Source organism: Engystomops pustulosus, chromosome 4 (assembly GCF_040894005.1).
Source record: "Engystomops pustulosus chromosome 4, aEngPut4.maternal, whole genome shotgun sequence".
NCBI lineage: Eukaryota > Metazoa > Chordata > Amphibia > Anura > Leptodactylidae > Engystomops > Engystomops pustulosus.
This window is the reverse complement of record NC_092414.1, coordinates 211,516,315-211,537,281: the sequence shown is the minus strand read 5'-3', so window position 1 is coordinate 211,537,281 and position 20,967 is coordinate 211,516,315. Positions and strand designations below refer to the sequence as shown.

Genomic DNA, 20,967 nt, shown 5'->3' with positions numbered 1-20,967 from the left:
AAGGGCTGTGCAACCTGTCCAAAAGATAGCAGTGGGTCTTCAGAAAAAAAGAGCCTGGCTCACACAGGGGTTGAGGCTGCGACCTTAATGTAATTAGCATCGCACTCTAAGCTACTTGGGAAGATTAGAGCCAGGTGACTACAGGGCTCGAACCAGAGGCTTTGGCATGATTAGCAGAATGCTCTAACCAACTCAGCTCACTGGTCATGTATTTTGGCAAATCTAACAACACTTTCTGGGCCTTCTTAAATGACTGTCTAGCTGGATAAAAGGGCCGACAGGTCCGACCTAATTCTGATGAGAAAAGCCAGGCAACTACACAGATGGAACTGGAGACTTTGGCATTATTAGCATAATGCTCTAACCAACTGAGCTCGCCGGAAATGAAAGAGTTTTGCAACCTGTCCACTATATAACAGAGAGCTCACCAAAATTCAAGAATCTGGCCCCTGACCGGCCGTGGGCTGTGGCCATTCATCTGACGCTTTCTGGCCCATCCCGTATTACTTTGTACCCGGTAGAAGGGCTTAACAGTCCTCCTACTAAAGCTCACCAAAAGCGGAGGAACTGGCCCGTACGGGGATCGAACCCGCGACCTTGGCGTTATTAGCACCACGCTCTAACCAACTGAGCTAACCGGCCATATGTGATGTGCTCGGTCTTCTGATGCTTTCCGGCCCTACCCGCCCGAATGTCTACCGAATAAAAGGGATTAAAGGTCCGTTTGCCCACAATTGAAAAGAAAGGGCTGTGCAACCTGTCCAAAAGATAGCAGTGGGTCTTCAGAAAAAAAGAGCCTGGCTCACACAGGGGTTGAGGCTGCGACCTTAATGTAATTAGCATCGCACTCTAAGCTACTTGGGAAGATTAGAGCCAGGTGACTACAGGGCTCGAACCAGAGGCTTTGGCATGATTAGCAGAATGCTCTAACCAACTCAGCTCACTGGTCATGTATTTTGGCAAATCTAACAACACTTTCTGGGCCTTCTTAAATGACTGTCTAGCTGGATAAAAAGGCCGACAGGTCCGACCTAATTCTGATGAGAAAAGCCAGGCAACTACACAGATGGAACTGGAGACTTTGGCGTTATTAGCATAATGCTCTAACCAACTGAGCTCGCCGGAAATGAAAGAGTTTTGCAACCTGTCCACTATATAACAGAGAGCTCACCAAAATTCAAGAATCTGGCCCCTGACCGGCCGTGGGCTGTGGCCATTCATCTGACGCTTTCTGGCCCATCCCGTATGACTTTGTACCCGGTAGAAGGGCTTAACAGTCCTCCTACTAAAGCTCACCAAAAGCGGAGGAACTGGCCCGTACGGGGATCGAACCCGCGACCTTGGCGTTATTTACACCACGCTCTAACCAACTGAGCTAACCGGCCATAAGTGATGTGTTGGTCTTCTGATGCTTTCCGGCCCTACCCGCCCGAATGTCTACCGAATAAAAGGGATTAAAGGTCCGTTTGCCCACAATTGAAAAGAAAGGGCTGTGCAACCTGTCCAAAAGATAGCAGTGGGTCTTCAGAAAAAAAGAGCCTGGCTCACACAGGGGTTGAGGCTGCGACCTTAATGTAATTAGCATCGCACTCTAAGCTACTTGGGAAGATTAGAGCCAGGTGACTACAGGGCTCGAACCAGAGGCTTTGGCATGATTAGCAGAATGCTCTAACCAACTCAGCTCACTGGTCATGTATTTTGGCAAATCTAACAACACTTTCTGGGCCTTCTTAAATGACTGTCTAGCTGGATAAAAAGGCCGACAGGTCCGACCTAATTCTGATGAGAAAAGCCAGGCAACTACACAGATGGAACTGGAGACTTTGGCGTTATTAGCATAATGCTCTAACCAACTGAGCTCGCCGGAAATGAAAGAGTTTTGCAACCTGTCCACTATATAACAGAGAGCTCACCAAAATTCAAGAATCTGGCCCCTGACCGGCCGTGGGCTGTGGCCATTCATCTGACGCTTTCTGGCCCATCCCGTATGACTTTGTACCCGGTAGAAGGGCTTAACAGTCCTCCTACTAAAGCTCACCAAAAGCGGAGGAACTGGCCCGTACGGGGATCGAACCCGCGACCTTGGCGTTATTTACACCACGCTCTAACCAACTGAGCTAACCGGCCATAAGTGATGTGTTGGTCTTCTGATGCTTTCCGGCCCTACCCGCCCGAATGTCTACCGAATAAAAGGGATTAAAGGTCCGTTTGCCCACAATTGAAAAGAAAGGGCTGTGCAACCTGTCCAAAAGATAGCAGTGGGTCTTCAGAAAAAAAGAGCCTGGCTCACACAGGGGTTGAGGCTGCGACCTTAATGTAATTAGCATCGCACTCTAAGCTACTTGGGAAGATTAGAGCCAGGTGACTACAGGGCTCGAACCAGAGGCTTTGGCATGATTAGCAGAATGCTCTAACCAACTCAGCTCACTGGTCATGTATTTTGGCAAATCTAACAACACTTTCTGGGCCTTCTTAAATGACTGTCTAGCTGGATAAAAGGGCCGACAGGTCCGACCTAATTCTGATGAGAAAAGCCAGGCAACTACACAGATGGAACTGGAGACTTTGGCGTTATTAGCATAATGCTCTAACCAACTGAGCTCGCCGGAAATGAAAGAGTTTTGCAACCTGTCCACTATATAACAGAGAGCTCACCAAAATTCAAGAATCTGGCCCCTGACCGGCCGTGGGCTGTGGCCATTCATCTGACGCTTTCTGGCCCATCCCGTATGACTTTGTACCCGGTAGAAGGGCTTAACAGTCCTCCTACTAAAGCTCACCAAAAGCGGAGGAACTGGCCCGTACGGGGATCAACCCGCGACCTTGGCGTTATTAGCACCACGCTCTAACCAACTGAGCTAACCGGCCATATGTGATGTGCTCGGTCTTCTGATGCTTTCCGGCCCTACCCGCCCGAATGTCTACCGAATAAAAGGGATTAAAGGTCCGTTTGCCCACAATTGAAAAGAAAGGGCTGTGCAACCTGTCCAAAAGATAGCAGTGGGTCTTCAGAAAAAAAGAGCCTGGCTCACACAGGGGTTGAGGCTGCGACCTTAATGTAATTAGCATCGCACTCTAAGCTACTTGGGAAGATTAGAGCCAGGTGACTACAGGGCTCGAACCAGAGGCTTTGGCATGATTAGCAGAATGCTCTAACCAACTCAGCTCACTGGTCATGTATTTTGGCAAATCTAACAACACTTTCTGGGCCTTCTTAAATGACTGTCTAGCTGGATAAAAGGGCCGACAGGTCCGACCTAATTCTGATGAGAAAAGCCAGGCAACTACACAGATGGAACTGGAGACTTTGGCGTTATTAGCATAATGCTCTAACCAACTGAGCTCGCCGGAAATGAAAGAGTTTTGCAACCTGTCCACTATATAACAGAGAGCTCACCAAAATTCAAGAATCTGGCCCCTGACCGGCCGTGGGCTGTGGCCATTCATCTGACGCTTTCTGGCCCATCCCGTATGACTTTGTACCCGGTAGAAGGGCTTAACAGTCCTCCTACTAAAGCTCACCAAAAGCGGAGGAACTGGCCCGTACGGGGATCAACCCGCGACCTTGGCGTTATTAGCACCACGCTCTAACCAACTGAGCTAACCGGCCATATGTGATGTGCTCGGTCTTCTGATGCTTTCCGGCCCTACCCGCCCGAATGTCTACCGAATAAAAGGGATTAAAGGTCCGTTTGCCCACAATTGAAAAGAAAGGGCTGTGCAACCTGTCCAAAAGATAGCAGTGGGTCTTCAGAAAAAAAGAGCCTGGCTCACACAGGGGTTGAGGCTGCGACCTTAATGTAATTAGCATCGCACTCTAAGCTACTTGGGAAGATTAGAGCCAGGTGACTACAGGGCTCGAACCAGAGGCTTTGGCATGATTAGCAGAATGCTCTAACCAACTCAGCTCACTGGTCATGTATTTTGGCAAATCTAACAACACTTTCTGGGCCTTCTTAAATGACTGTCTAGCTGGATAAAAGGGCCGACAGGTCCGACCTAATTCTGATGAGAAAAGCCAGGCAACTACACAGATGGAACTGGAGACTTTGGCGTTATTAGCATAATGCTCTAACCAACTGAGCTCGCCGGAAATGAAAGAGTTTTGCAACCTGTCCACTATATAACAGAGAGCTCACCAAAATTCAAGAATCTGGCCCCTGACCGGCCGTGGGCTGTGGCCATTCATCTGACGCTTTCTGGCCCATCCCGTATGACTTTGTACCCGGTAGAAGGGCTTAACAGTCCTCCTACTAAAGCTCACCAAAAGCGGAGGAACTGGCCCGTACGGGGATCGAACCCGCGACCTTGGCGTTATTAGCACCACGCTCTAACCAACTGAGCTAACCGGCCATATGTGATGTGCTCGGTCTTCTGATGCTTTCCGGCCCTACCCGCCCGAATGTCTACCGAATAAAAGGGATTAAAGGTCCGTTTGCCCACAATTGAAAAGAAAGGGCTGTGCAACCTGTCCAAAAGATAGCAGTGGGTCTTCAGAAAAAAAGAGCCTGGCTCACACAGGGGTTGAGGCTGCGACCTTAATGTAATTAGCATCGCACTCTAAGCTACTTGGGAAGATTAGAGCCAGGTGACTACAGGGCTCGAACCAGAGGCTTTGGCATGATTAGCAGAATGCTCTAACCAACTCAGCTCACTGGTCATGTATTTTGGCAAATCTAACAACACTTTCTGGGCCTTCTTAAATGACTGTCTAGCTGGATAAAAGGGCCGACAGGTCCGACCTAATTCTGATGAGAAAAGCCAGGCAACTACACAGATGGAACTGGAGACTTTGGCATTATTAGCATAATGCTCTAACCAACTGAGCTCGCCGGAAATGAAAGAGTTTTGCAACCTGTCCACTATATAACAGAGAGCTCACCAAAATTCAAGAATCTGGCCCCTGACCGGCCGTGGGCTGTGGCCATTCATCTGACGCTTTCTGGCCCATCCCGTATGACTTTGTACCCGGTAGAAGGGCTTAACAGTCCTCCTACTAAAGCTCACCAAAAGCGGAGGAACTGGCCCGTACGGGGATCGAACCCGCGACCTTGGCGTTATTAGCACCACGCTCTAACCAACTGAGCTAACCGGCCATATGTGATGTGCTCGGTCTTCTGATGCTTTCCGGCCCTACCCGCCCGAATGTCTACCGAATAAAAGGGATTAAAGGTCCGTTTGCCCACAATTGAAAAGAAAGGGCTGTGCAACCTGTCCAAAAGATAGCAGTGGGTCTTCAGAAAAAAAGAGCCTGGCTCACACAGGGGTTGAGGCTGCGACCTTAATGTAATTAGCATCGCACTCTAAGCTACTTGGGAAGATTAGAGCCAGGTGACTACAGGGCTCAAACCAGAGGCTTTGGCATGATTAGCAGAATGCTCTAACCAACTCAGCTCACTGGTCATGTATTTTGGCAAATCTAACAACACTTTCTGGGCCTTCTTAAATGACTGTCTAGCTGGATAAAAGGGCCGACAGGTCCGACCTAATTCTGATGAGAAAAGCCAGGCAACTACACAGATGGAACTGGAGACTTTGGCGTTATTAGCATAATGCTCTAACCAACTGAGCTCGCCGGAAATGAAAGAGTTTTGCAACCTGTCCACTATATAACAGAGAGCTCACCAAAATTCAAGAATCTGGCCCCTGACCGGCCGTGGGCTGTGGCCATTCATCTGACGCTTTCTGGCCCATCCCGTATGACTTTGTACCCGGTAGAAGGGCTTAACAGTCCTCCTACTAAAGCTCACCAAAAGCGGAGGAACTGGCCCGTACGGGGATCGAACCCACGACCTTGGCGTTATTAGCACCACGCTCTAACCAACTGAGCTAACCGGCCATATGTGATGTGTTGGTCTTCTGATGCTTTCCGGCCCTACCCGCCCAAATGTCTACCGAATAAAAGGGATTAAAGGTCCGTTTGCCCACAATTGAAAAGAAAGGGCTGTGCAACCTGTCCAAAAGATAGCAGTGGGTCTTCAGAAAAAAAGAGCCTGGCTCACACAGGGGTTGAGGCTGCGACCTTAATGTAATTAGCATCGCACTCTAAGCTACTTGGGAAGATTAGAGCCAGGTGACTACAGGGCTCGAACCAGAGGCTTTGGCATGATTAGCAGAATGCTCTAACCAACTCAGCTCACTGGTCATGTATTTTGGCAAATCTAACAACACTTTCTGGGCCTTCTTAAATGACTGTCTAGCTGGATAAAAGGGCCGACAGGTCCGACCTAATTCTGATGAGAAAAGCCAGGCAACTACACAGATGGAACTGGAGACTTTGGCGTTATTAGCATAATGCTCTAACCAACTGAGCTCGCCGGAAATGAAAGAGTTTTGCAACCTGTCCACTATATAACAGAGAGCTCACCAAAATTCAAGAATCTGGCCCCTGACCGGCCGTGGGCTGTGGCCATTCATCTGACGCTTTCTGGCCCATCCCGTATGACTTTGTACCCGGTAGAAGGGCTTAACAGTCCTCCTACTAAAGCTCACCAAAAGCGGAGGAACTGGCCCGTACGGGGATCAAACCCGCGACCTTGGCGTTATTAGCACCACGCTCTAACCAACTGAGCTAACCGGCCATATGTGATGTGCTCGGTCTTCTGATGCTTTCCGGCCCTACCCGCCCGAATGTCTACCGAATAAAAGGGATTAAAGGTCCGTTTGCCCACAATTGAAAAGAAAGGGCTGAGCAACCTGTCCAAAAGATAGCAGTGGGTCTTCAGAAAAAAAGAGCCTGGCTCACACAGGGGTTGAGGCTGCGACCTTAATGTAATTAGCATCGCACTCTAAGCTACTTGGGAAGATTAGAGCTAGGTGACTACAGGGCTCGAACCAGAGGCTTTGGCATGATTAGCAGAATGCTCTAACCAACTCAGCTCACTGGTCATGTATTTTGGCAAATCTAACAACACTTTCTGGGCCTTCTTAAATGACTGTCTAGCTGGATAAAAGGGCCGACAGGTCCGACCTAATTCTGATGAGAAAAGCCAGGCAACTACACAGATGGAACTGGAGACTTTGGCATTATTAGCATAATGCTCTAACCAACTGAGCTCGCCGGAAATGAAAGAGTTTTGCAACCTGTCCACTATATAACAGAGAGCTCACCAAAATTCAAGAATCTGGCCCCTGACCGGCCGTGGGCTGTGGCCATTCATCTGACGCTTTCTGGCCCATCCCGTATGACTTTGTACCCGGTAGAAGGGCTTAACAGTCCTCCTACTAAAGCTCACCAAAAGCGGAGGAACTGGCCCGTACGGGGATCGAACCCGCGACCTTGGCGTTATTAGCACCACGCTCTAACCAACTGAGCTAACCGGCCATATGTGATGTGCTTGGTCTTCTGATGCTTTCCGGCCCTACCCGCCCGAATGTCTACCGAATAAAAGGGATTAAAGGTCCGTTTGCCCACAATTGAAAAGAAAGGGCTGTGCAACCTGTCCAAAAGATAGCAGTGGGTCTTCAGAAAAAAAGAGCCTGGCTCACACAGGGGTTGAGGCTGCGACCTTAATGTAATTAGCATCGCACTCTAAGCTACTTGGGAAGATTAGAGCCAGGTGACTACAGGGCTCGAACCAGAGGCTTTGGCATGATTAGCAGAATGCTCTAACCAACTCAGCTCACTGGTCATGTATTTTGGCAAATCTAACAACACTTTCTGGGCCTTCTTAAATGACTGTCTAGCTGGATAAAAGGGCCGACAGGTCCGACCTAATTCTGATGAGAAAAGCCAGGCAACTACACAGATGGAACTGGAGACTTTGGCGTTATTAGCATAATGCTCTAACCAACTGAGCTCGCCGGAAATGAAAGAGTTTTGCAACCTGTCCACTATATAACAGAGAGCTCACCAAAATTCAAGAATCTGGCCCCTGACCGGCCGTGGGCTGTGGCCATTCATCTGACGCTTTCTGGCCCATCCCGTATGACTTTGTACCCGGTAGAAGGGCTTAACAGTCCTCCTACTAAAGCTCACCAAAAGCGGAGGAACTGGCCCGTACGGGGATCGAACCCGCGACCTTGGCGTTATTAGCACCACGCTCTAACCAACTGAGCTAACCGGCCATATGTGATGTGCTCGGTCTTCTGATGCTTTCCGGCCCTACCCGCCCGAATGTCTACCGAATAAAAGGGATTAAAGGTCCGTTTGCCCACAATTGAAAAAAAAGGGCTGTGCAACCTGTCCAAAAGATAGCAGTGGGTCTTCAGAAAAAAAGAGCCTGGCTCACACAGGGGTTGAGGCTGCGACCTTAATGTAATTAGCATCGCACTCTAAGCTACTTGCGAAGATTAGAGCCAGGTGACTACAGGGCTCGAACCAGAGGCTTTGGCATGATTAGCAGAATGCTCTAACCAACTCAGCTCACTGGTCATGTATTTTGGCAAATCTAACAACACTTTCTGGGCCTTCTTAAATGACTGTCTAGCTGGATAAAAGGGCCGACAGGTCCGACCTAATTCTGATGAGAAAAGCCAGGCAACTACACAGATGGAACTGGAGACTTTGGCGTTATTAGCATAATGCTCTAACCAACTGAGCTCGCCGGAAATGAAAGAGTTTTGCAACCTGTCCACTATATAACAGAGAGCTCACCAAAATTCAAGAATCTGGCCCCTGACCGGCCGTGGGCTGTGGCCATTCATCTGACGCTTTCTGGCCCATCCCGTATGACTTTGTACCCGGTAGAAGGGCTTAACAGTCCTCCTACTAAAGCTCACCAAAAGCAGAGGAACTGGCCCGTATGGGGATCGAACCCGCGACCTTGGCGTTATTAGCACCACGCTCTAACCAACTGAGCTAACCGGCCATATGTGATGTGCTCGGTCTTCTGATGCTTTCCGGCCCTACCCGCCCGAATGTCTACCGAATAAAAGGGATTAAAGGTCCGTTTGCCCACAATTGAAAAGAAAGGGCTGTGCAACCTGTCCAAAAGATAGCAGTGGGTCTTCAGAAAAAAAGAGCCTGGCTCACACAGGGGTTGAGGCTGCGACCTTAATGTAATTAGCATCGCACTCTAAGCTACTTGGGAAGATTAGAGCTAGGTGACTACAGGGCTCGAACCAGAGGCTTTGGCATGATTAGCAGAATGCTCTAACCAACTCAGCTCACTGGTCATGTATTTTGGCAAATCTAACAACACTTTCTGGGCCTTCTTAAATGACTGTCTAGCTGGATAAAAGGGCCGACAGGTCCGACCTAATTCTGATGAGAAAAGCCAGGCAACTACACAGATGGAACTGGAGACTTTGGCATTATTAGCATAATGCTCTAACCAACTGAGCTCGCCGGAAATGAAAGAGTTTTGCAACCTGTCCACTATATAACAGAGAGCTCACCAAAATTCAAGAATCTGGCCCCTGACCGGCCGTGGGCTGTGGCCATTCATCTGACGCTTTCTGGCCCATCCCGTATGACTTTGTACCCGGTAGAAGGGCTTAACAGTCCTCCTACTAAAGCTCACCAAAAGCGGAGGAACTGGCCCGTACGGGGATCGAACCCGCGACCTTGGCGTTATTAGCACCACGCTCTAACCAACTGAGCTAACCGGCCATATGTGATGTGCTCGGTCTTCTGATGCTTTCCGGCCCTACCCGCCCGAATGTCTACCGAATAAAAGGGATTAAAGGTCCGTTTGCCCACAATTGAAAAGAAAGGGCTGTGCAACCTGTCCAAAAGATAGCAGTGGGTCTTCAGAAAAAAAGAGCCTGGCTCACACAGGGGTTGAGGCTGCGACCTTAATGTAATTAGCATCGCACTCTAAGCTACTTGGGAAGATTAGAGCCAGGTGACTACAGGGCTCGAACCAGAGGCTTTGGCATGATTAGCAGAATGCTCTAACCAACTCAGCTCACTGGTCATGTATTTTGGCAAATCTAACAACACTTTCTGGGCCTTCTTAAATGACTGTCTAGCTGGATAAAAGGGCCGACAGGTCCGACCTAATTCTGATGAGAAAAGCCAGGCAACTACACAGATGGAACTGGAGACTTTGGCGTTATTAGCATAATGCTCTAACCAACTGAGCTCGCCGGAAATGAAAGAGTTTTGCAACCTGTCCACTATATAACAGAGAGCTCACCAAAATTCAAGAATCTGGCCCCTGACCGGCCGTGGGCTGTGGCCATTCATCTGACGCTTTCTGGCCCATCCCGTATGACTTTGTACCCGGTAGAAGGGCTTAACAGTCCTCCTACTAAAGCTCAGCAAAAGCGGAGGAACTGGCCCTTACGGTGATCGAACCCGCGACCTTGGCGTTATTAGCACCACGCTCTAACCAACTGAGCTAACCGGCCATATGTGATGTGCTCGGTCTTCTGATGCTTTCCGGCCCTACCCGCCCGAATGTCTACCGAATAAAAGGGATTAAAGGTCCGTTTGCCCACAATTGAAAAGAAAGGGCTGTGCAACCTGTCCAAAAGATAGCAGTGGGTCTTCAGAAAAAAAGAGCCTGGCTCACACAGGGGTTGAGGCTGCGACCTTAATGTAATTAGCATCGCACTCTAAGCTACTTGCGAAGATTAGAGCCAGGTGACTACAGGGCTCGAACCAGAGGCTTTGGCATGATTAGCAGAATGCTCTAACCAACTCAGCTCACTGGTCATGTATTTTGGCAAATCTAACAACACTTTCTGGGCCTTCTTAAATGACTGTCTAGCTGGATAAAAGGGCCGACAGGTCCGACCTAATTCTGATGAGAAAAGCCAGGCAACTACACAGATGGAACTGGAGACTTTGGCGTTATTAGCATAATGCTCTAACCAACTGAGCTCGCCGGAAATGAAAGAGTTTTGCAACCTGTCCACTATATAACAGAGAGCTCACCAAAATTCAAGAATCTGGCCCCTGACCGGCCGTGGGCTGTGGCCATTCATCTGACGCTTTCTGGCCCATCCCGTATGACTTTGTACCCGGTAGAAGGGCTTAACAGTCCTCCTACTAAAGCTCACCAAAAGCGGAGGAACTGGCCCGTACGGGGATCGAACCCGCGACCTTGGCGTTATTAGCACCACGCTCTAACCAACTGAGCTAACCGGCCATATGTGATGTGCTCGGTCTTCTGATGCTTTCCGGCCCTACCCGCCCGAATGTCTACCGAATAAAAGGGATTAAAGGTCCGTTTGCCCACAATTGAAAAGAAAGGGCTGTGCAACCTGTCCAAAAGATAGCAGTGGGTCTTCAGAAAAAAAGAGCCTGGCTCACACAGGGGTTGAGGCTGCGACCTTAATGTAATTAGCATCGCACTCTAAGCTACTTGGGAAGATTAGAGCCAGGTGACTACAGGGCTCGAACCAGAGGCTTTGGCATGATTAGCAGAATGCTCTAACCAACTCAGCTCACTGGTCATGTATTTTGGCAAATCTAACAACACTTTCTGGGCCTTCTTAAATGACTGTCTAGCTGGATAAAAGGGCCGACAGGTCCGACCTAATTCTGATGAGAAAAGCCAGGCAACTACACAGATGGAACTGGAGACTTTGGCGTTATTAGCATAATGCTCTAACCAACTGAGCTCGCCGGAAATGAAAGAGTTTTGCAACCTGTCCACTATATAACAGAGAGCTCACCAAAATTCAAGAATCTGGCCCCTGACCGGCCGTGGGCTGTGGCCATTCATCTGACGCTTTCTGGCCCATCCCATATGACTTTGTACCCGGTAGAAGGGCTTAACAGTCCTCCTACTAAAGCTCACCAAAAGCGGAGGAACTGGCCCGTATGGGGATCGAACCCGCGACCTTGGCGTTATTAGCACCACGCTCTAACCAACTGAGCTAACCGGCCATATGTGATGTGCTCGGTCTTCTGATGCTTTCCGGCCCTACCCGCCCGAATGTCTACCGAATAAAAGGGATTAAAGGTCCGTTTGCCCACAATTGAAAAGAAAGGGCTGTGCAACCTGTCCAAAAGATAGCAGTGGGTCTTCAGAAAAAAAGAGCCTGGCTCACACAGGGGTTGAGGCTGCGACCTTAATGTAATTAGCATCGCACTCTAAGCTACTTGGGAAGATTAGAGCTAGGTGACTACAGGGCTCGAACCAGAGGCTTTGGCATGATTAGCAGAATGCTCTAACCAACTCAGCTCACTGGTCATGTATTTTGGCAAATCTAACAACACTTTCTGGGCCTTCTTAAATGACTGTCTAGCTGGATAAAAGGGCCGACAGGTCCGACCTAATTCTGATGAGAAAAGCCAGGCAACTACACAGATGGAACTGGAGACTTTGGCATTATTAGCATAATGCTCTAACCAACTGAGCTCGCCGGAAATGAAAGAGTTTTGCAACCTGTCCACTATATAACAGAGAGCTCACCAAAATTCAAGAATCTGGCCCCTGACCGGCCGTGGGCTGTGGCCATTCATCTGACGCTTTCTGGCCCATCCCGTATGACTTTGTACCCGGTAGAAGGGCTTAACAGTCCTCCTACTAAAGCTCACCAAAAGCGGAGGAACTGGCCCTTACGGTGATCGAACCCGCGACCTTGGCGTTATTAGCACCACGCTCTAACCAACTGAGCTAACCGGCCATATGTGATGTGCTCGGTCTTCTGATGCTTTCCGGCCCTACCCGTCCGAATGTCTACCGAATAAAAGGCATTAAAGGTCCGTTTGCCCACAATTGAAAAGAAAGGGCTGTGCAACCTGTCCAAAAGATAGCAGTGGGTCTTCAGAAAAAAAGAGCCTGGCTCACACAGGGGTTGAGGCTGCGACCTTAATGTAATTAGCATCGCACTCTAAGCTACTTGGGAAGATTAGAGCCAGGTGACTACAGGGCTCGAACCAGAGGCTTTGGCATGATTAGCAGAATGCTCTAACCAACTCAGCTCACTGGTCATGTATTTTGGCAAATCTAACAACACTTTCTGGGCCTTCTTAAATGACTGTCTAGCTGGATAAAAGGGCCGACAGGTCCGACCTAATTCTGATGAGAAAAGCCAGGCAACTACACAGATGGAACTGGAGACTTTGGCGTTATTAGCATAATGCTCTAACCAACTGAGCTCGCCGGAAATGAAAGAGTTTTGCAACCTGTCCACTATATAACAGAGAGCTCACCAAAATTCAAGAATCTGGCCCCTGACCGGCCGTGGGCTGTGGCCATTCATCTGACGCTTTCTGGCCCATCCCGTATGACTTTGTACCCGGTAGAAGGGCTTAACAGTCCTCCTACTAAAGCTCAGCAAAAGCGGAGGAACTGGCCCTTACGGTGATCGAACCCGCGACCTTGGCGTTATTAGCACCACGCTCTAACCAACTGAGCTAACCGGCCATATGTGATGTGCTCGGTCTTCTGATGCTTTCCGGCCCTACCTGTCCGAATGTCTACCGAATAAAAGGGATTAAAGGTCCGTTTGCCCACAATTGAAAAGAAAGGGCTGTGCAACCTGTCCAAAAGATAGCAGTGGGTCTTCAGAAAAAAAGAGCCTGGCTCACACAGGGGTTGAGGCTGCGACCTTAATGTAATTAGCATCGCACTCTAAGCTACTTGGGAAGATTAGAGCCAGGTGACTACAGGGCTCGAACCAGAGGCTTTGGCATGATTAGCAGAATGCTCTAACCAACTCAGCTCACTGGTCATGTATTTTGGCAAATCTAACAACACTTTCTGGGCCTTCTTAAATGACTGTCTAGCTGGATAAAAGGGCCGACAGGTCCGACCTAATTCTGATGAGAAAAGCCAGGCAACTACACAGATGGAACTGGAGACTTTGGCATTATTAGCATAATGCTCTAACCAACTGAGCTCGCCGGAAATGAAAGAGTTTTGCAACCTGTCCACTATATAACAGAGAGCTCACCAAAATTCAAGAATCTGGCCCCTGACCGGCCGTGGGCTGTGGCCATTCATCTGACGCTTTCTGGCCCATCCCGTATGACTTTGTACCCGGTAGAAGGGCTTAACAGTCCTCCTACTAAAGCTCACCAAAAGCGGAGGAACTGGCCCGTACGGGGATCGAACCCGCGACCTTGGCGTTATTAGCACCACGCTCTAACCAACTGAGCTAACCGGCCATATGTGATGTGCTCGGTCTTCTGATGCTTTCCGGCCCTACCCGCCCGAATGTCTACCGAATAAAAGGGATTAAAGGTCCGTTTGCCCACAATTGAAAAGAAAGGGCTGTGCAACCTGTCCAAAAGATAGCAGTGGGTCTTCAGAAAAAAAGAGCCTGGCTCACACAGGGGTTGAGGCTGCGACCTTAATGTAATTAGCATCGCACTCTAAGCTACTTGGGAAGATTAGAGCCAGGTGACTACAGGGCTCGAACCAGAGGCTTTGGCATGATTAGCAGAATGCTCTAACCAACTCAGCTCACTGGTCATGTATTTTGGCAAATCTAACAACACTTTCTGGGCCTTCTTAAATGACTGTCTAGCTGGATAAAAGGGCCGACAGGTCCGACCTAATTCTGATGAGAAAAGCCAGGCAACTACACAGATGGAACTGGAGACTTTGGCGTTATTAGCATAATGCTCTAACCAACTGAGCTCGCCGGAAATGAAAGAGTTTTGCAACCTGTCCACTATATAACAGAGAGCTCACCAAAATTCAAGAATCTGGCCCCTGACCGGCCGTGGGCTGTGGCCATTCATCTGACGCTTTCTGGCCCATCCCGTATGACTTTGTACCCGGTAGAAGGGCTTAACAGTCCTCCTACTAAAGCTCAGCAAAAGCGGAGGAACTGGCCCTTACGGTGATCGAACCCGCGACCTTGGCGTTATTAGCACCACGCTCTAACCAACTGAGCTAACCGGCCATATGTGATGTGCTCGGTCTTCTGATGCTTTCCGGCCCTACCCGTCCGAATGTCTACCGAATAAAAGGGATTAAAGGTCCGTTTGCCCACAATTGAAAAGAAAGGGCTGTGCAACCTGTCCAAAAGATAGCAGTGGGTCTTCAGAAAAAAAGAGCCTGGCTCACACAGGGGTTGAGGCTGCGACCTTAATGTAATTAGCATCGCACTCTAAGCTACTTGGGAAGATTAGAGCCAGGTGACTACAGGGCTCGAACCAGAGGCTTTGGCATGATTAGCAGAATGCTCTAACCAACTCAGCTCACTGGTCATGTATTTTGGCAAATCTAACAACACTTTCTGGGCCTTCTTAAATGACTGTCTAGCTGGATAAAAGGGCCGACAGGTCCGACCTAATTCTGATGAGAAAAGCCAGGCAACTACACAGATGGAACTGGAGACTTTGGCATTATTAGCATAATGCTCTAACCAACTGAGCTCGCCGGAAATGAAAGAGTTTTGCAACCTGTCCACTATATAACAGAGAGCTCACCAAAATTCAAGAATCTGGCCCCTGACCGGCCGTGGGCTGTGGCCATTCATCTGACGCTTTCTGGCCCATCCCGTATGACTTTGTACCCGGTAGAAGGGCTTAACAGTCCTCCTACTAAAGCTCACCAAAAGCGGAGGAACTGGCCCGTACGGGGATCGAACCCGCGACCTTGGCGTTATTAGCACCACGCTCTAACCAACTGAGCTAACCGGCCATATGTGATGTGCTCGGTCTTCTGATGCTTTCCGGCCCTACCCGCCCGAATGTCTACCGAATAAAAGGGATTAAAGGTCCGTTTGCCCACAATTGAAAAGAAAGGGCTGTGCAACCTGTCCAAAAGATAGCAGTGGGTCTTCAGAAAAAAAAGAGCCTGGCTCACACAGGGGTTGAGGCTGCGACCTTAATGTAATTAGCATCGCACTCTAAGCTACTTGGGAAGATTAGAGCCAGGTGACTACAGGGCTCGAACCAGAGGCTTTGGCATGATTAGCAGAATGCTCTAACCAACTCAGCTCACTGGTCATGTATTTTGGCAAATCTAACAACACTTTCTGGGCCTTCTTAAATGACTGTCTAGCTGGATAAAAGGGCCGACAGGTCCGACCTAATTCTGATGAGAAAAGCCAGGCAACTACACAGATGGAACTGGAGACTTTGGCATTATTAGCATAATGCTCTAACCAACTGAGCTCGCCGGAAATGAAAGAGTTTTGCAACCTGTCCACTATATAACAGAGAGCTCACCAAAATTCAAGAATCTGGCCCCTGACCGGCCGTGGGCTGTGGCCATTCATCTGACGCTTTCTGGCCCATCCCGTATGACTTTGTACCCGGTAGAAGGGCTTAACAGTCCTCCTACTAAAGCTCACCAAAAGCGGAGGAACTGGCCCGTACGGGGATCGAACCCGCGACCTTGGCGTTATTAGCACCACGCTCTAACCAACTGAGCTAACCGGCCATATGTGATGTGCTCGGTCTTCTGATGCTTTCCGGCCCTACCCGCCCGAATGTCTACCGAATAAAAGGGATTAAAGGTCCGTTTGCCCACAATTGAAAAGAAAGGGCTGTGCAACCTGTCCAAAAGATAGCAGTGGGTCTTCAGAAAAAAAGAGCCTGGCTCACACAGGGGTTGAGGCTGCGACCTTAATGTAATTAGCATCGCACTCTAAGCTACTTGGGAAGATTAGAGCCAGGTGACTACAGGGCTCGAACCAGAGGCTTTGGCATGATTAGCAGAATGCTCTAACCAACTCAGCTCACTGGTCATGTATTTTGGCAAATCTAACAACACTTTCTGGGCCTTCTTAAATGACTGTCTAGCTGGATAAAAGGGCCGACAGGTCCGACCTAATTCTGATGAGAAAAGCCAGGCAACTACACAGATGGAACTGGAGACTTTGGCATTATTAGCATAATGCTCTAACCAACTGAGCTCGCCGGAAATGAAAGAGTTTTGCAACCTGTCCACTATATAACAGAGAGCTCACCAAAATTCAAGAATCTGGCCCCTGACCGGCCGTGGGCTGTGGCCATTCATCTGACGCTTTCTGGCCCATCCCGTATGACTTTGTACCCGGTAGAAGGGCTTAACAGTCCTCCTACTAAAGCTCACCAAAAGCGGAGGAACTGGCCCGTACGGGGATCGAACCCGCGACCTTGGCGTTATTAGCACCACGCTCTAACCAACTGAGCTAACCGGCCATATGTGATGTGCTCGGTCTTCTGATGCTTTCCGGCCCTACCCGCCCGAATGTCTACCGAATAAAAGGGATTAAAGGTCCGTTTGCCCACAATTGAAAAGAAAGGGCTGTGCAACCTGTCCAAAAGATAGCAGTGGGTCTTCAGAAAAAAAGAGCCTGGCTCACACAGGGGTTGAGGCTGCGACCTTAATGTAATTAGCATCGCACTCTAAGCTACTTGGGAAGATTAGAGCCAGGTGACTACAGGGCTCGAACCAGAGGCTTTGGCATGATTAGCAGAATGCTCTAACCAACTCAGCTCACTGGTCATGTATTTTGGCAAATCTAACAACACTTTCTGGGCCTTCTTAAATGACTGTCTAGCTGGATAAAAGGGCCGACAGGTCCGACCTAATTCTGATGAGAAAAGCCAGGCAACTACACAGATGGAACTGGAGACTTTGGCATTATTAGCATAATGCTCTAACCAACTGAGCTCGCCGGAAATGAAAGAGTTTTGCAACCTGTCCACTATATAACAGAGAGCTCACCAAAATTCAAGAATCTGGCCCCTGACCGGCCGTGGGCTGTGGCCATTCATCTGACGCTTTCTGGCCCATCCCGTATGACTTTGTACCCGGTAGAAGGGCTTAACAGTCCTCCTACTAAAGCTCACCAAAAGCGGAGGAACTGGCCCGTACGGGGATCGAACCCGCGACCTTGGCGTTATTAGCACCACGCTCTAACCAACTGAGCTAACCGGCCATATGTGATGTGCTCGGTCTTCTGATGCTTTCCGGCCCTACCCGCCCGAATGTCTACCGAATAAAAGGGATTAAAGGTCCGTTTGCCCACAATTGAAAAGAAAGGGCTGTGCAACCTGTCCAAAAGATAGCAGTGGGTCTTCAGAAAAAAAGAGCCTGGCTCACACAGGGGTTGAGGCTGCGACCTTAATGTAATTAGCATCGCACTCTAAGCTACTTGGGAAGATTAGAGCTAGGTGACTACAGGGCTCGAACCAGAGGCTTTGGCATGATTAGCAGAATGCTCTAACCAACTCAGCTCACTGGTCATGTATTTTGGCAAATCTAACAACACTTTCTGGGCCTTCTTAAATGACTGTCTAGCTGGATAAAAGGGCCGACAGGTCCGACCTAATTCTGATGAGAAAAGCCAGGCAACTACACAGATGGAACTGGAGACTTTGGCATTATTAGCATAATGCTCTAACCAACTGAGCTCGCCGGAAATGAAAGAGTTTTGCAACCTGTCCACTATATAACAGAGAGCTCACCAAAATTCAAGAATCTGGCCCCTGACCGGCCGTGGGCTGTGGCCATTCATCTGACGCTTTCTGGCCCATCCCGTATGACTTTGTACCCGGTAGAAGGGCTTAACAGTCCTCCTACTAAAGCTCACCAAAAGCGGAGGAACTGGCCCGTACGGGGATCGAAGCCGCGACCTTGGCGTTATTAGCACCACGCTCTAACCAACTGAGCTAACCGGCCATATGTGATGTGCTCGGTCTTCTGATGCTTTCCGGCCCTACCCGCCCGAATGTCTACCGAATAAAAGGGATTAAAGGTCCGTTTGCCCACAATTGAAAAGAAAGGGCTGTGCAACCTGTCCAAAAGATAGCAGTGGGTCTTCAGAAAAAAAGAGCCTGGCTCACACAGGGGTTGAGGCTGCGACCTTAATGTAATTAGCATCGCACTCTAAGCTACTTGGGAAGATTAGAGCCAGGTGACTACAGGGCTCGAACCAGAGGCTTTGGCATGATTAGCAGAATGCTCTAACCAACTCAGCTCACTGGTCATGTATTTTGGCAAATCTAACAACACTTTCTGGGCCTTCTTAAATGACTGTCTAGCTGGATAAAAGGGCCGACAGGTCCGACCTAATTCTGATGAGAAAAGCCAGGCAACTACACAGATGGAACTGGAGACTTTGGCGTTATTAGCATAATGCTCTAACCAACTGAGCTCGCCGGAAATGAAAGAGTTTTGCAACCTGTCCACTATATAACAGAGAGCTCACCAAAATTCAAGAATCTGGCCCCTGACCGGCCGTGGGCTGTGGCCATTCATCTGACGCTTTCTGGCCCATCCCGTATGACTTTGTACCCGGTAGAAGGGCTTAACAGTCCTCCTACTAAAGCTCACCAAAAGCGGAGGAACTGGCCCGTACGGGGATCGAACCCGCGACCTTGGCGTTATTAGCACCACGCTCTAACCAACTGAGCTAACCGGCCATATGTGATGTGCTCGGTCTTCTGATGCTTTCCGGCCCTACCCGCCCGAATGTCTACCGAATAAAAGGGATTAAAGGTCCGTTTGCCCACAATTGAAAAGAAAGGGCTGTGCAACCTGTCCAAAAGATAGCAGTGGGTCTTCAGAAAAAAAGAGCCTGGCTCACACAGGGGTTGAGGCTGCGACCTTAATGTAATTAGCATCGCACTCTAAGCTACTTGGGAAGATTAGAGCCAGGTGACTACAGGGCTCGAACCAGAGGCTTTGGCATGATTAGCAGAATGCTCTAACCAACTCAGCTCACTGGTCATGTATTTTGGCAAATCTAACAACACTTTCTGGGCCTTCTTAAATGACTGTCTAGCTGGATAAAAGGGCCGACAGGTCCGACCTAATTCTGATGAGAAAAGCCAGGCAACTACACAGATGGAACTGGAGACTTTGGCGTTATTAGCATAATGCTCTAACCAACTGAGCTCGCCGGAAATGAAAGAGTTTTGCAACCTGTCCACTATATAACAGAGAGCTCACCAAAATTCAAGAATCTGGCCCCTGACCGGCCGTGGGCTGTGGCCATTCATCTGACGCTTTCTGGCCCATCCCGTATGACTTTGTACCCGGTAGAAGGGCTTAACAGTCCTCCTACTAAAGCTCAGCAAAAGCGAGGAACTGGCCCTTACGGTGATCGAACCCGCGACCTTGGCGTTATTAGCACCACACTCTAACCAACTGAGCTAACCGGCCATATGTGATGTGCTCGGTCTTCTGATGCTTTCCGGCCCTACCCGTCCGAATGTCTACCGAATAAAAGGGATTAAAGGTCCGTTTGCCCACAATTGAAAAGAAAGGGCTGTGCAACCTGTCCAAAAGATAGCAGTGGGTCTTCAGAAAAAAAGAGCCTGGCTCACACAGGGGTTGAGGCTGCGACCTTAATGTAATTAGCATCGCACTCTAAGCTACTTGGGAAGATTAGAGCCAGGTGACTACAGGGCTCGAACCAGAGGCTTTGGCATGATTAGCAGAATGCTCTAACCAACTCAGCTCACTGGTCATGTATTTTGGCAAATCTAACAACACTTTCTGGGCCTTCTTAAATGACTGTCTAGCTGGATAAAAGGGCCGACAGGTCCGACCTAATTCTGATGAGAAAAGCCAGGCAACTACACAGATGGAACTGGAGACTTTGGCGTTATTAGCATAATGCTCTAACCAACTGAGCTCGCCGGAAATGAAAGAGTTTTGCAACCTGTCCACTATATAACAGAGAGCTCACCAAAATTCAAGAATCTGGCCCCTGACCGGCCGTGGGCTGTGGCCATTCATCTGACGCTTTCTGGCCCATCCCGTATGACTTTGTACCCGGTAGAAGGGCTTAACAGTCCTCCTACTAAAGCTCACCAAAAGCGGAGGAACTGGCCCGTATGGGGATCGAACCCGCGACCTTGGCGTTATTAGCACCACGCTCTAACCAACTGAGCTAACCGGCCATATGTGATGTGCTCGGTCTTCTGATGCTTTCCGGCCCTACCCGCCCGAATGTCTACCGAATAAAAGGGATTAAAGGTCCGTTTGCCCACAATTGAAAAGAAAGGGCTGTGCAACCTGTCCAAAAGATAGCAGTGGGTCTTCAGAAAAAAAGAGCCTGGCTCACACAGGGGTTGAGGCTGCGACCTTAATGTAATTAGCATCGCACTCTAAGCTACTTGGGAAGATTAGAGCTAGGTGACTACAGGGCTCGAACCAGAGGCTTTGGCAT

The 20,967-nt window shown here is 49.1% G+C and overlaps 13 non-coding genes across 13 annotated transcripts; all 13 read right to left on the bottom strand.

Moving 5' to 3' along the window:
• Positions 1-568: 568 nt before the first annotated feature.
• TRNAI-AAU (transfer RNA isoleucine (anticodon AAU)) lies at positions 569-642 on the bottom strand. The gene has a single exon. It is a non-coding gene; the product is annotated as a tRNA-Ile (tRNA).
• Positions 643-4,279: 3,637 nt separating this feature from the next.
• Positions 4,280-4,353, bottom strand: TRNAI-AAU (transfer RNA isoleucine (anticodon AAU)). Its single transcript has one exon. It is a non-coding gene; the product is annotated as a tRNA-Ile (tRNA).
• Positions 4,354-5,022: 669 nt separating this feature from the next.
• On the bottom strand, positions 5,023-5,096 carry TRNAI-AAU (transfer RNA isoleucine (anticodon AAU)). Its single transcript has one exon. It is a non-coding gene; the product is annotated as a tRNA-Ile (tRNA).
• Positions 5,097-7,250: 2,154 nt separating this feature from the next.
• TRNAI-AAU (transfer RNA isoleucine (anticodon AAU)) lies at positions 7,251-7,324 on the bottom strand. Its single transcript has one exon. It is a non-coding gene; the product is annotated as a tRNA-Ile (tRNA).
• Positions 7,325-7,993: 669 nt separating this feature from the next.
• TRNAI-AAU (transfer RNA isoleucine (anticodon AAU)) lies at positions 7,994-8,067 on the bottom strand. The gene has a single exon. It is a non-coding gene; the product is annotated as a tRNA-Ile (tRNA).
• Positions 8,068-9,479: 1,412 nt separating this feature from the next.
• On the bottom strand, positions 9,480-9,553 carry TRNAI-AAU (transfer RNA isoleucine (anticodon AAU)). The gene has a single exon. It is a non-coding gene; the product is annotated as a tRNA-Ile (tRNA).
• Positions 9,554-10,965: 1,412 nt separating this feature from the next.
• Positions 10,966-11,039, bottom strand: TRNAI-AAU (transfer RNA isoleucine (anticodon AAU)). The gene has a single exon. It is a non-coding gene; the product is annotated as a tRNA-Ile (tRNA).
• A 2,898-nt stretch (positions 11,040-13,937) lies between these two features.
• Positions 13,938-14,011, bottom strand: TRNAI-AAU (transfer RNA isoleucine (anticodon AAU)). The gene has a single exon. It is a non-coding gene; the product is annotated as a tRNA-Ile (tRNA).
• Positions 14,012-15,423: 1,412 nt separating this feature from the next.
• Positions 15,424-15,497, bottom strand: TRNAI-AAU (transfer RNA isoleucine (anticodon AAU)). The gene has a single exon. It is a non-coding gene; the product is annotated as a tRNA-Ile (tRNA).
• Positions 15,498-16,167: 670 nt separating this feature from the next.
• Positions 16,168-16,241, bottom strand: TRNAI-AAU (transfer RNA isoleucine (anticodon AAU)). The gene has a single exon. It is a non-coding gene; the product is annotated as a tRNA-Ile (tRNA).
• Positions 16,242-16,910: 669 nt separating this feature from the next.
• TRNAI-AAU (transfer RNA isoleucine (anticodon AAU)) lies at positions 16,911-16,984 on the bottom strand. The gene has a single exon. It is a non-coding gene; the product is annotated as a tRNA-Ile (tRNA).
• A 669-nt stretch (positions 16,985-17,653) lies between these two features.
• On the bottom strand, positions 17,654-17,727 carry TRNAI-AAU (transfer RNA isoleucine (anticodon AAU)). Its single transcript has one exon. It is a non-coding gene; the product is annotated as a tRNA-Ile (tRNA).
• A 1,412-nt stretch (positions 17,728-19,139) lies between these two features.
• On the bottom strand, positions 19,140-19,213 carry TRNAI-AAU (transfer RNA isoleucine (anticodon AAU)). The gene has a single exon. It is a non-coding gene; the product is annotated as a tRNA-Ile (tRNA).
• Positions 19,214-20,967: the final 1,754 nt, after the last annotated feature.